Here is a 16,117-nt window from a genome sequence, read left to right as displayed (position 1 = left end):
TCTAGAGTATTGGAGAAAAGCCTAGGATAGAAAGAAAAATCAAGAACATTCAACTATGTAGAAAACTCTAGAAGTATTTACACAAGTTCTAGCTAGAAGTTTCTAGAATAATCTATGGGTCTATAAATACCCATGTATCCTACCATTTGTACAAATGAAGAACAACTAACACAACATCCAATACAACTACTCTCAACTACAAATACACTTCTCCAACTACTACTTTCACACTCTACTAATCTACACATTTTCTCTATCCCTTCAACTATCCCTTTCACAACCTTGAAATACTAACACACACGAGTCCCCTGCAACACTTTGCCCCATTCACTAAAATCGTTGGATTATACGGTTTGTCAATCTGTTGAGGAACCTCACGTAAGAATTTCTCCATGGATGCCAAAGTAGAATTGACCCTAATAAGCCCCAAAATCCAATGAAGTATTCATGTACAATGTCCCATAAAAAACATAGTCTTCATCGGTGTTCACTGTTCTATGTTCTGCAGGCTTTATAGTTGTTTGGTTTCCATCTCCAGGACAAGTTTTGTTAAGTTGCTCACCACAAAGACCAACATTCCCTTCAAAACCAGATACATCAAAGCAGGGGCGGAACTACATGGTGACAGGGGAGCCATAATTTGTTTTTGAATTTATATATATATATATATATATATATATATATATATATATATATATATATATATATATATATATATATATATATATTTTAAAATTATATTTATATATTATTTATATTAAGTTTATTATATAATGGAAAATAATAATAAAAGATAAAATAAAAAAAATTATTGGAGACATTGATTTATAAAAGAGATTAGGGTTTTTTTTCAGGCTATAAGATCTTTCCACCATGTAAATTATCATGAAAGTGTGTGAAGAGAAATAAATACAAAGAGATAGATTGGGAAATAAAGGTTGAGAAACACATAGATTGAGATTGAAGTATACTTTCTTGCATGATCTCTCACATATCAAGGTTAGTATCTTATTATCATTTATATATTTTAAATTTATGATTCTTTTTACTATGTTTCTCCCAAATTAAGTTTATCCCAAATTAATATAAACCCTAATTATAATTTTAGGGATTCTTTTATGAAAATGGTATCAATCCTAATTATAGTTTTTTCCAAATTATTATAATCCTTAATTATGAAATTTAGGGATTTTGTGTTTTTCACTCCTATGGTAAATTATTTTTAAAGTTTTGAATTTATACAATGTTGCTTTATTTAATTAAAGTAGTATGAGTTTTGTTATGTTTTGCATTGTGATAATTGTGATTTGTGAATATAAATTTTATTTTTTCTAAATAGGTGAGAGGTGATAAATTTATATTAAAAAGATGATGATAAAAAGTAAAAAATTGATTCTTTTTTTAAAGAGGAAGGTTTGTGATAAAGATGAAAAAAAATGCATTTACGTTACCTAAATTTGAGAAATTTCATGAGAACCAGGAATTCAAGACAATAAAAAACAAATATTTAAAGTTCTTAGAGTTATATACAATGAATTTAAAAATTCATTAAAACGCGATATGGGAAAAACGGCCTCAAATGTGACAATACCACCAAATCAAACTGATGAGGTACAAAGGACTTATCTAAAATGATATTCATGGTTTGGTATCATGATATAATAGCATGATATAATTCCGAATGATAGTAATATTTTTTTGAATTTTACTATTATGTGTGCTTATTTTAAGTAGAGAAAATGAAGAAAAAAGATTAAGAACTTTTTTTCTAACTAAAAAAAATTATATATAACAAAACTAATTTGTCACCCTACATTTTTTTGTTCTTCCGCCACTCCATCAAAGGTTTCAAAATGTCGTCCCGATGGGATTCTTCCGGAAAGAGCGTTGTGTGACAAATCTAACTTGCCAAGAAAATCAATTTGAGAAAGTGAGAAAGGAATTCCACCACTGATATGATTTCTTGATAAAACAAGGGACTCCGGTGAACTTAAATTTCCCATCTCTAAAGGAATTTCTCCACTCAAATTATTTCTTGATAAATTCAAAGAAACTAACCCAAGTAAATATCCAATCTCTTTTAGTACATCACGTGTTAACCTATTACTTGAAAGATCAATGCTTTTAAGCTTTAAATCTCGATGGTAATGAATATAATATGCAGTACCAAAACTGCCAGAATAACCTATATAAGAGATACGGATCAAATATGGTGTGTTGATCCAATAGACATTGCAGTCAAGTTGTTTAAGCATGATGGAATTCCTTGTGATAACATATTCCTTGAAAGATGCAACACTTGAATATACTTCAAAGAACAAAACTGAACAGGAAAATTTCCAGAAAAAAATGATTCCCTCGCATGTTCAAGATTACCAACCGCTGCATACTTTCTCCTATCCATGATCCATGATGGTATGGGACCAGACAACATATCTTCACCAACATCCAACATCATTAAATTGCTGCAATTCTTCAAAGTGGAAACTAATTCACCCATTAGGTTGTTGTTTCGTAAAACCAAGACTTCCAAATTAACAAGGCTATCCATGTACACAGGAATCTTCCCTGACAATTTATTTTTGCTTAAATCAAGATACAATAATCCATCTAAAGTTTTCCAAGTCTGGGAGTTGTCCCTTCAATTGATTATTTGATAAATCCAAAATTTTCGTTGCAGAGGCGTTTTGATCACACATGAATGAAAACAGATCTAAAACTTTATTGTTAGAAAACCTCAGCTCCAAAGCTCGAAGTAGAAATAACGGAATTTTTCCTTCAAATGGATTTGAATTCAGAATTATAGACGGCCTATTGAGAAGTTTCAATGATATATCAGGAATTGCACCGGTGATATTGTTGTGAGAATATTCAATACTACCGTATCTTCCAATTTGTTCCAAAACCATCCTCGTACTTAATTAAGCCTATTCTGTGAAATATCGAGTTCACTTAATGAACTTTGAGTACGGAGCCAACTAGGAAAACTTGGGCCTAGCTTGCAAGTAGGGATGACAACGGGGTGTGGACGAGTTTCATTATCCCAGATTTATTTCTGTAGAAAAAATTCATCCTTATTTTCACATCCAAACCCAACGGGAATTCAACTTTTGTCCCATTCCCATTCCCATCCCCACCGGGTAACAGGTATAATTTTGTAACCATACTCATACCCGTATTCTTACTACTTCAATATAATTAATTTTTATAAAATAATAAAAAAATTACGGTAAAGGAAACATAATATTATAAGATATTCAATATTAGGAGGATAGTTGTTTTTATCAAATACTTTGAAATAAATTATAATTGTTTACATTTTAGATTAGAATACCAAATAAAATTTTATGAGAACCAAAACATTTATTAAATTTACAACCTATAAACATTAAAGAAACCTAGTTGATTAAATTTTAAAATATTTAAAAAAAAATATAAAAGGAAAACAAATATTCAAATTAAAATATATTTTAAATGTTTGTGTACTTTAATTTTTTAAATTCTAATGAATCTCTTTTTTATACATTAATAAAAATGATAATACATCACTTCATCGCAATGATGCAAAGAACAAATAATAAACATATTAATAAAATTTTGACATAGATCTTATATCTCTTGAACTCTAATATATGTTGAATGGTGATAAAAAAAATTCATGGCAATTACATTAAATTTTTATATTATAGTAAATAAAAGTTATTTATACAATTGTAGTGAAAAAATTACAGTATGACTGATAATGAGTTAGAAAATAAATTAGATAAAATATATCGAAATAGTATTCTATACGATGAACATAAACAACAAGTAAAAATATTAAAAAATTAACAAATGTGTGTCTAAGAAACAATTTGAAAGACTATTGAAAAAAAAATCGTACAAAGAAAAACAAATGTATATATATCTAAGAAAAAAAATATCTAAGAAAAACAAAAGTATGATAAGATAAAAAAAATACCTTAGAGATCTAAGAAAATTTTTTAAATATCAATATATATACTTAATGGTTAAGAAATAACGAAAATTGTTTTGGCGAAACAAAAGAGTTCTTTAAATATAACAAAAATTAATAATAAGTAAAAAAAAATATATTACTTAGTAAATATATTTATACTATTAAACACTTAAATTGAGAGTATTAAACATACTCATGTGAAAGGAAAATATACAATAAATAAAAATATTAAAAAAATAATAGAAATATTCAAATATGAGACATAAAAAGTTTTTAATTGACATATAACATTTTAACATAATTATATAAAGGTTATGATAAGATGAAAAATATATTGGAGATGCAAATACGTTTCATGACAAACCAAATAATTAAAAGAAATAAAAAGTATATATATATATATATATATATATATATATATATATATATAATGTTAATTAATTGTGAATATTTTAATAATTTAAACGATGACGGAAATATGGCGGGGACGGGTATTATGACAGCGATATGTACATCCCATACCCAATTGAAAAAGTCGGGATTTCCCATACCCATACCCAAACCCACTCAATAAAACCCAATCAATGCGGAGATTCCCCATCAAAATGGAGACGGTCGGGCAATACCCACGGAGACGGGTGTATTTGCCATCTCTACTTGCAAGATCTTAGTCCCAGGCTTATTATTTGGAAAGGAGGAACCCAATTAGGGAGTATTTTTAGAGAAAGAGAGTTCTCTGACAAAAATAAGAACCTTAATCTGGAAAGATTAAAAAGATGGGATTGTGTGATGTCACCCTCCAACGCAGATTGCAATCCAATGATGGCAGGTAGCATACCGGTAATCTGGTTATAAGAGAAATCCTAAGTTTGCAACATGTGTCAATTGCACCATGAAGAATTTTCAAAGAAGCTAGAAATTTCCCCACTCAAGTTGTTATTTTGGAGCTGTAAAAACTGCAAAATGTGCATATGTTCCCAAAGGAAGATGAATGGCACCTTGAAGTTTGTTATCGGAGAGGTCAAGAACTTTAAGGGAGTTCATCACTTTCCCAAATTCATTTGGAATGGGACCTTCTAACACATTTTTGGAAAGGTCAAGTGTACGAAAATTGGTAGTGGAGTTGAACAGCCTGTAAAATATGGATGATGATTTCAACAGATTTGAGGAGACATAAAGTGAGGAAAGTGAAGATGAAGAATTTGCAATTGAAATAGCTGAGATGAGAAAGTTATCATCCCTTAGACCACAATTTGACAAATAAAGATTTTGAAGTTTTGAACTGAAGTTGAAACTACCTTGAAAGGCAGAACGACCAAGATTGAGTTGGGTCATATAATGCAAGAAAACGTGGAGCACGTTCTGGAACAGGTTCACTAAAATAAGAGACGTAGTTGACGACTAAGTATAAACATGCAGGAAAAAGTAGTGAGAAAGTCGTGGAGAATTTAAAGTTGTGCGTACAACACGTGAAAAGGGTTGGTATGAAAACAACAGAAGAAAAAAAACTTAAATAATGATTAGGAATATAATTTGTAGGAGATAATTTGAGACAAAAATCAATGGGTGTTAGTTCTTATTCAAATAATATATTAAATTAGAAGGTTAAATTATGTCTTATGTGCTAAAGAGATGTCAGTTCGTGATTTTTTTTTTTAAATTAAAAAATTGTCACATGTCAAGCTGACATCCTGCCATTTGGCAATGACAATGTGATGAGGCAGTGGCACTGCCATGTGTCACTATTACGCCAAGTGTCATAAATTGAATGGGTAAGACATGAAGAATAGCCATGAATCGAATAGTACCAACTCCCATACCCCTTCAAAGCATTTAAGGACAAATGATGATCCGCACCCAACACAACACGATCTAGGGGTACAGTCCCCACATGATCCCCTTGAGGGCCCGCGTCTGGGTCGACGTCCTCCTCCATGTGCAACAACAAATACTGTCGATTAGGGCATCGATGATTGAATGTGAACTTTTCATCATAAAAGTAACATAATCCTTTCTCCCTTTGTAACTGCATCTTGGCAGGAGACATTCATTTAACATTGACATTATGGACAGGAGGAGTGGAAGGTGTAGGAAACAGAGGCAACAAAGTGGCGGTAGCTGGAGATTGTTTTCCAATGCTAGGAGCATTGTGGCTGGATAAAATTGGAGAGTATCGAGGAATCGAATTCGAAGGTGGAGAAGGAGTCATGGGTGTATATTTCTCTTCATACAATTTAGCGAGAGATACAGCTCGAATAATAGAGACAAGAGATTGGACAAGAACATCGCGACGAATGACTTTAGTCAAGCCACTTATAAAAAAACTCAACAAAGCAGCATCGGATTACCCAGAGGAGCAATTAGCTAGTGACATAAATTTGAGGTGATAGTCAGACACAACACCCACTTGTTGGAGCTTAAACAATTGGGCCATGGGATAATCAAACAAAGAGGGCCCAAATTGAGATTCCAAGGCAGATGTGAGCGTAGTCCATGTCGAAACAACATTCAATTTCTGCAACATTTGAAACCATGGAATAACCTCCTTCTCAAAAAGAATGGCGGCAATGTCAACTCTATCGATATCAGGAGTATGATGATAAGTAAAGAACTTTTTAGCTTTGAATATCCATTCTAACACGGGTGTAGTGCCATCAAAATGGGGAAATCCCAATGAGATATCTCGCCCCTGAAAAGAGGGAGTATGTGCCGAGGTAACGGAAGGGGAACCCAAGTTCGAAACACCAATCGACTAAGATTGAGCCTGAAGCACAAGGTCGAGAGCTTTCTGCATTTGATCCATATGATCCTGTTGAGCCATTTGCAATTGAGAGGTCACTTTGTGTTGCGATTGATCACGTAACTCAATAACACTCAGCAAGCGTCTAAGTTCTTCACCTTGATGGACCACTTGCGCTTGCAATTCTTTCAACCGGGTATTCTCAGCCATTGATGTCAAAGAAATCACCAATGAAACAGAAAAACTATTGAACCAATGAAATCAACTTTGATAATATTGAATCAATCCAGAGAACAGCAAAATTTCAGTCAAAGAAGAAGAAAATAATCTAGTAGCAAGAAGAATTTCAGAAAGAGCATAGACAGAGAGTTTGTTATATTTTTCCACTACCCTCTCTCATTCCACGAAATCAGCTAAATAACCACTTTTTTTCCCTGCCTATTACTTCTTCTTAATTTCCCATTTCCATGAGATGTTGTCACGTGTTCTACAGTTGTAACAAATTCTGTTTTCTCATTTTCCCTTCCCTAGCTTCTTCACATGAGATGGAAAGGTCAAGGGTCACAAGAGAAGGAAAGGTTGACTGGACTGGAGATGACAAAACAAGGTCATTATGAGAAAGATAAAGCTCTTGAAGATTAAGGCTAAAGTTAGACAGTAATTGAAATGTTGAGGATGTCAACATATTATAAGAAAGGTCAAGGATGATAAGAGAATTGGAAAAGTTGGAAGGTGAATAAAACAGAGAATGAATATGGGTATCTGAAAGACAACAGTTAACTAGCCTCAACTCTTTTAAATTTGGAAAAATAATCATTTGCAACCAGTGAGGGTTATGTAAACCATTGAAGTCAAGATTTGTTAGGGAACTGATATTAGACAACCACTTTGCATCCTCGGGTTTAACATGAAAATCACCATCAAGTCTAAAGAGTTTGCAAGAAAGGAAAATCGCCAACCTGGAAAGACAATGTTCCAGAAAAGGAATTTTGACTAAGATCAAGATACCTCAACTGTGACAGATTTCCAAGTTGACGAGGGAGTTCCCCCGTCAAGATGATTGTAACTGAGATCCAGATACCTTAAGTGTGTAAGGCTTCCAAGTTGGGTAGGAATTCTCCCACTAAAATAAGAAGCAGAGAGATTGAGATACCTTAAGTTGGTTAATGAGCCCATGAGTTGTGGGATGTGACTCCCTCGGAAATTATTGCAGCTGAGATCCAAATGTTGAATATTTTGCAACGGAAACAATGAAGTGATATTCGCTGTACCTCTCAAATATTGTGTATCAGAACCCGGGAGACGAAGGATGGTTACATGACCCGTTTGATGGTCGCATTGAATGCCTCTCCATTTGCAACACTCTCGACTGTTGTCTTCATCGCTCCATGTGGACAGCACGCCATAGTCATCTATGAGGCCATGTTTGAAGTTGAGGAGTGCCTGTCTCTCCCTCTCAATGCACTTTATTTCTGCGCTATTGTTCAATCCGATAATGGATTCTGCAGCATGCAGCAAGAGCAGGAGAAGTGCATAACAGAGTCTAGGAAAACAAGTAGTCATCACTTTTTTGGTGATATGAAATACGTAAGAGTGTGAAACAAGGATCTTGAATTTGATCAGTGTGAAGTGTGAATGGCAAAACCAAAACGATTGAATATATATAAGCGTTCTGGTAGAGTATAGTGCTTGGGGTGGTGTCATTTTTCCACCAAATATGCTTTTTGATGCACCCACTACTTTTAATTACATGCACTACAAATGCCATCATCATGTGCAGAATTTTTGCTGGGCTCCGTGCGATTAAACAGAAAAGGAGTTTTCACACCAATAACTTATGACAAATAGACTAACATGTTTCATAACTAACGTCAAATGTTTCATACTATTATTATTAATAAAATAATGCCAGGAAACGTGAAGGAGGCTTTGAAACAGTTTCAGTACAATAGAAAAAAGAGATGAAGAAAAATAGTTATTATGATTGTAAGGTTGAATATTTACCGAGTATATGAAACATGTGTACATGAATTGAACACTTTCATTGTTGCATTCAATGTCTTGCCGTTTGCAGCAATCATGACCATGTACACATCATGTCACACGCGTACGACTACGTTTAACGGTCTGGACACGCCTCTTGGAATAGATTCATACATAATCTTGTCATTCTTCAAAAAAATAAACAAACAAAAATAGAATGTACAACCATTTTTTAATAGCAATATAATTGTGAAATTAACTGATTCGTATGTTAATTCCGGGCCAAAACTCTTCTTCAAACCTACAAGTTGCTAATTAACTAGACTTTCAGGAGATAATTTGACAGAAAAAAAAATGGATGTTGAATTGTATATCGTTCTATTGTTTTGATTCAAGTTATATATTACACACATCAAATAAAGAGAATAATATTTAAATAAATTTATGAATTGACATACTACGATTAATATTAACTGTATTTATTCATTATCATTCGCTGCGACACAAGACCCTTAACTAGAAATAAATAAATAAATGGGTATGTTCAATCATATTAGGAGAGTTATTAGAAAAGTGATGTTGAAAATAAAATATAAAATTAAAAGGGAACGATGTTAGAAATGTATTATGCAAAACAACTCAGTGAAATCACAGTCTAGAAACAACATTTTGACATAAATTACTTAAAACATTCAAACTCTAACACTGAATACATATCTTGCACTTGTATAGATACCAATCATGATTTCCTTCACCCGAGATCAATCGGATGCGCGTGTAGCACAACTGCAATAACCTGCAATTTTTGTATAACCATTGATGTCGTTTATTACATCATAAATAAAATATGGGAATTTAATTGTGTGAATTAAAATGAAACATTTTTCTAAAAAAATAGTATTTTTATTAAATCATTTAATATGATAATAAATTAATATTTTAATAATATTTTTACCATTCAAATAAAATTTAACTGTTCGAAAAAATCATATTTAAAAAAAATTCTTTATTCTTCTTTTAACGAAAAAAAAAAACATCTAATAAAATATGTTAAGTTTGATACATATAACTATTTCATCATTATTATTAAACAAAATTAAACACAGTTCAATCATGTAAACTATTTTTTCTTTTTTCCTCTCTCTAAGTTACACACTATAGTTAAAGCATTAAGTGTTATAGTATAGAGTGATTACTGAATTAGTTAAGTTAGGATCAAATAAAACAAACTACTCCTAACAATCGGAATGCATTTAATTTAATTAGAGTTTTCTATTAAAAAATATATATTCCATTTTTTTTTGAAGCTGGTATTGATATATATATATATATATATATATATATATATATATATATATATATATATATATATATATATATATATATATATATATATATATATATATATATATATATATATATATATATATATATATATATATATATATATATATATATGTGTGTGTGTGTGTGTGACAAACGTACCTTCTTCTTGCAATCAGAGCACCAAGAAGACATATATAGCATATGTCAACCTGTTTAGGAATCTGAGAAAAGTATTTCTCCAAGAACGCCAAAGTAGCATTGGCCCGAATAAGCCCCAAAATCCAGTGAAATATCCAATCCCCATGCTCATGTACAATGCCTCATACAAAACATTATCTTCATCATCATTTCCATGTTCTTCAGTCTTTGTCGTTGTCTGATTTCCATCTTCAGGACAAGTTCTGTTAAGTTGTTCACCACAAAGACCAACATTCCCTTCAAAACTAGAGACATCAAAAGTTCCAAAGTGTCTTCCTTATGGTATCCTTCCAGGCAGAGAGTTGTGTGACAGATCTAACTTCCCAAGAAAATCAATTTCAGAAAGTGAGAAAGGAATTCCCCCACTGATATGATTTCTTGATAAGTCAAGGGACTCCAGTGAGCTTAAATTTCCTATCTCTGAAGGAATTTCTCCACTCAGATTGTTTCTTGATAAATTCAAAGAAACTAACCCAAGTAGATATCCAATCTCTTTTGGTATTTCACCTGTCAACTTATTAGTCGAAAGATCAATGCTCTTAAGCTTTACCTCTGGGTTCTTGAATCCCTGTTCAACCCCTTTCCACATCAGGCTTATGTTAAGGGTATACTCGCCCGTTGGAAAACTTGCATAAAATACACCATTCATGTTCAGCAATCTAATACTATATACAATTGTGAACCATTCATGTTCAGCAATCTAATACTATATACAATTGTGAACTAACAAAAGGTAAGTTTTCCAATTAAATAATATATTTGATCTACTTCTCATTTCAAATTTTTATCTACAAAAGGAATAAACGTTGATGTGTCAAGCTCTCAGAATTTTGAAAGTAGAAAAAAAATTGCAAAACAAAGTGAAAAAAGAAATTTCCCTCTTTCGTAGATACCACGAAAGTTTTAATTGAAACTTCTTTCTCTCTCTTTCTGTCTTCTCACCTTCCGCCTTCTCAATTCTTTCTCTCTCTTTCTCTGTCTCTCTGCTTCTGCCTTCTCACTTCTTTCTCTCTCTTTCTCTGTCTCTCTTGCTCCGCCTTCATCATGGTTTCTCTGTCTTTCTTAGCTTCTTCTCTAACATCTTCTTCTGTTGATCGAGCTGTTTTTAAACCGCAAAAAACCGAGTATGGAGATGCTTTTAATTTTTTTCTGAGCTTTCTTCTGTTCATCTTCTTCTGTTCATCATGTTTCTTTTGTTTACAGGCTTGAACTGAAGATTACAAACACATGCATATGAGATTTTCCGTTCATCTTATGTTTCTCTGTCTAAACCGAGTATTCAGATGCTTTATATTTTTTCTGAGCTTTCTTCAGTTCATCTTCTTTTGTTCATCATGTTTCTTTTGATTATAGGCTTGAACTGAAGAGTACAAACACATGCATATGAGATTTTCCGTTCATCTTATGTTTCTTTTGTGGAGATCTTTTTTTTTTTTGCTTTCTCAAGCGAACAGGTATGGTTCTTTATGTTTTTTACTGAGATCTAAGTGATTCTTGGCTTGATCTTATGTTTCAAGTGTTTAAATTCTTGAAATGAAGAGTACAACCACATCCATCTATTTTAAACCGTAAAAAACCGAGTCTAGAGATGCTTTATATTTTTTTCTGAGCTTTCTTCTGTTCATCTTCTTCTGTTCATCATGTTTCTTTTGTTTACAGGCTTGAACTGAAGAGTACAAACACATGCATATGAGATTTTCCGTTCATCTTATGTTTCTTTTGTGGAGATCTTTTTTTTTTTTGCTTTCTCAAGCGAACAAGTATGGTTCTTTATGTTTTTTACTGAGATCTAAGTGATTCTTGGCTTGATCTTATGTTTCAGGTGTTTAAATTCTTGAAATGAAGAGTACAACCACATCCATCTGTTTTAAACCGCAAAAAACTGAGTATGGAGATGCTTTATATTTTTTTTTTTAGCTTTCTCAATCAAACAAGTATTTTTCTTTTTATATTTACTTTGATCTTCCGTTCATCTTATGTTTCTTTTGCTTGAACTGAAGAGTAGAAACATATGCATCTGAGATTTTCTGTTCATCTTATGTTTCTTTTGTGGAGAACTTTTTTTTTTGCTTTCTCAAGCGAACAGGTCTTGGCTTGATCTTTTGTTTCAGGTGTTTAAATGTTTGAAATGAAGAATATAACCATGCATGTGTTTTAAAGAACAAAGAACTCAGGCTTTGTCACTTAAGAAATGAACTCGAGATAATGATGATTCAACTCCTCCATCATCTCTCACACTTATTCATTATTTGAACGGATTCAGTCGATTAAATTAATTACGATTTCGGGTTCCAAGAGATGTTTAAGTTTTTAAAACATTTTTCTCATTATGTTTTTCACTTCTCACGAGAATGATGATTGCATTGTCTGTTGCACCGTCATACCTCTCTCATTGTGCAGACTCTTCGACTGCTATACTTAATATTTTTTTCAGGATGACACCAAATCACATTTTAGAGCTCATTTACGTCTCCAAATTTCCACTTATCTTCTCTGCTTCACCTTAACACCATTACACTGCGATTACCAGCCATACACTGCGATTTGAAGAAGTTCTTATCCATTACAGAAAGGTATGACTATTAAACTCTTCAATTTGTATGAAGAACACCCTTTTATGAACTATACTTCTCTTCATCTCCTATACCTTCTCGCCATCTTTCTTTCTCGCCATCTGCTATGCATGTTTTTATAAGCAGACGTTTTTATAATCGGTTCTCATCATCATCTTGGTTTCATTTTTCTAACCACACATTTTTATAATCAGTTTTGATCATCATCTTTCTTTCATTTTTCTAACCAGACGTTTTTATAATCAGTTCTGTTCATCATCTTTCTTTCATTTTTGTAACCAGTCATTTTTATAATCGGTTCTGTTCATCATCTTTCTTTCATTTTTTTAACCAAACGTTCTTATAATCTGTTTTGTTCATCATCTTCAACAATTTCTTCTACATTTTTAGAGTTTGGTTATTTTTTTTTTGCCAAAAGAAAAACCTATCTTACCAATTTAACAGATGACCACTAAGCAATGCATCCTTGGTGAACAATCCATACTTGCCTCAAAGTGGAAGGGTGGATTCTTTACTATTTTCATGGAAGACTAGGTTTTTCTGAACTTGCTTCTTATACATTATTTACCATTATTGTTCTCTGATTTTCGTTAACTAATATTTTTTTTATATTGCTTTTATTTACAAGGATTTTGCGTTCGTCAACCGATTGTTTGTCATTCAATTAGGCCATGAATTGGGGCCACATTGTACTATTTCTGATAAAAAAAGGCCATGTTCACCATGTTACCATCAACATGAATTCTTATGGTCCACGAATTACTGATGGCTGGGTTGATATAAGAAAGTTTTATCAAGTAAAACCACCCAAACTATGTTATTTAAGGCATACTGGAAATTCTGCTTTTGAAATACACTTTTACGATCACTGTTCAGAATCAACTGTCCATAAATTCCTAAGTCATGTTCGAACAAATGCTCCTTTGATAAGGTCCAAGTTAATTCATTTTGAGTTCCGGCTTTCTAAGTACAATTGTAAAGCAAACTTTCTGGTGATTTTTTTTTCTTTATTTTGTTCATTTTTTAGAATTTGTACACAAAACTTCATGTATTCTTTTTAACCTTGAGACATCAAAAATCATTTCTTTTTGATATTATTTCTTCTATTTTTTATTTACAGGATTTAAATTTAGACTTACGTAAATATTTTGCCAACAGTCAGCTCTCAGACATTGTGCTTTACGGTCCAAAGACACGAGTTGATGTAAAAAAAATATAATTATCTAACACTATTACATTTAAAAAAAACCCGTGCGTTGCACAAATAGAAAGACTAGTTTTATATAATTTATAAACCCACGTGTGTGGATGCTCTTTTCAAACATTATAGTCAAATTGTTTAAGCATGATGGGATTCCTTTTGATAACATATTCTTTGAAAGATCCAAGAATTGAATATGCTTCAAATAACAGAGTTCACTGGGAAGATTTCCAGAAAAGTGATTCTTTCGCATGTTCAAAATTATTAACTGCTTCATACTTTCTCCGATCCATGATGGAATGGGACCAAACAACATATTTTCACCCACATCCAATGTAGTTAAATTGTTGCAGTTCTTCAAAGTGGAAGCTAATTCACCCGTTAGGTTATTGTTCCGTAAGACCAAGACTTCCAATTTAACGAGGTTGCCCATGGACACAGGAATCTTCCCTGACAATTTGTTATTCCTTAAATCAAGAAACAGTAACCGATTTACATGTTGCCAACACTCTGGGAGTTTTCCCTTCAATTGATTGTTTGATAAATCTAAAATAGTCATTGCAGAGCTGCTTTGGTCACACATGAATGAAAATAGATCTGAAAATTTATTGTCAGAAAGCCTCAACTCTGAAGCTTGTAGTAAAAACGATGGAATTTTTCCTTCAAACTGATTCAAATTCAGAATTATAAATGGTCTATTGAGAAGCTTCATCGATGTATTAGGAATTGCACCAGTGAGATTATCTAATACTATATACAATTGGGAACTAACAAAAGGTAAGTTTTTCAATTGAATAATATATCTGACCTACTTCTAAATTCAAATTTTTATCTACAGAAGGTAAAAGAGCTGACGTGTCACTCTCTCAGCGTTTCAAGTATTAAAAAAAATGGAAAAACGTCTGAAAATCTGAAGTTTAAATTAAATTTTCTTTCTCTCTCTTCCGGAGTCTTCTCAGCTTCCTCCGTCTCAATGCTTTCTCTCTCTTGCTCATTCTCTCTGCGACCGCCTTCTTTCTTCTTTCTCTATCTTTCACATTCTCTCTGGCAGCGGCTTCTTTCTTCTTTCTCTCTCTTTCTCTGTCTCTGTTTCTCCGCATTGATCATCTTTTCATCTTCTTCTTTTCATCGATTTGTTTTTCTCTCTCAAAAAAAGACTATGGAGATGGTTTCTGAGCTGTGTTGTGATCATCGATTTCTGTTCATCATTATCATATTTTTTTCTTTACAGGCTTCAACTGATGCTTACAAAGACATGCATCTGAGATTTGCCGTTGATCTATCCATTTTTGTTGTGGATGTCTATTTTTCTATGGTTTGTCAAGCTAACTGGTATTTTTCTTTATGTTTTTTCCAAAGATCTGATGGTTTCTTTTGTTCATCTTATTTTTCAGGTATATAAATGGTTGAAATGAAGAGTACAACCACAAACATCTTTTTTAACCAGCAAAAAACCGATTCTGGAGATGCTTTTTTTATTTTTCTTACATTTCATCTGTTCATCTTCTTCTATTCATCATGTTTGTTTTGTTTACAGGCTTCAACTGACGCTTAAAAAGACATGCATCTGAGATTTGCCGTTGATCTATCCATTTTTGTTGTGGATGTCTAATTTTTTGGGTTTGTAAAGCTAACTGGTATTTTTCTTTATGTTTTTTTCAAAGATCTGATGGTTTCTTTTGTTCATCTTATTTTTCAGGTATATAAATGGTTGAAATGAAGAGTACAACCACAAACATCTTTTTTAACCACCAAAAAACCGATTCTGGAGATGCTTTTTCTATTTTTCTTACATTTCATCTGTTCATCTTCTTCTGTTCATCATGTCTGTTTTGTTTACAGGCTTCAACTGACGCTTAAAAAGACATGCATCTGAGATTTCCCGTTCATCTGTCCATTTTTGTTGTGGATATCTTTATTTTTTGGGTTTGTCAACCTAACTGGTATTTTTCTTTATGTTTTTTTCAAAGATGTAATGGTTTCTTTGCTTGATCTTATTTTTCATTGTTTAAATGCTTCAAATGAAGAGTACAAGTACAATCTTCTTTTTTAAGCAGCAAAAACTCGACTCTGGCGAGGCTATTTCTATTTTTCTTACATTTCATTTGTTCATCTTCTTCTGTTCATCATCTTCCTTG

The 16,117-nt window shown here is 32.3% G+C and overlaps 2 pseudogenes; both read right to left on the bottom strand.

The window, feature by feature from the left end:
• Nucleotides 1-302: 302 nt before the first annotated feature.
• Nucleotides 303-8,261, bottom strand: LOC146887191 (receptor-like protein EIX2; annotated as a pseudogene).
• Nucleotides 8,262-9,380: 1,119 nt separating this feature from the next.
• Nucleotides 9,381-16,117, bottom strand: part of LOC146887186 (receptor-like protein EIX2) — a 52,394-nt pseudogene continuing 45,657 nt past the window's right edge.

This window comes from Vigna unguiculata, chromosome 4 (genome assembly GCF_037176805.1).
Source record: "Vigna unguiculata cultivar grain cowpea cultivar isolate G323 ecotype 2 chromosome 4, ASM3717680v1, whole genome shotgun sequence".
In the NCBI taxonomy this organism is placed as follows: domain Eukaryota; kingdom Viridiplantae; phylum Streptophyta; class Magnoliopsida; order Fabales; family Fabaceae; genus Vigna; species Vigna unguiculata.
This window is presented reverse-complemented; position numbering and strand designations above follow the sequence as displayed.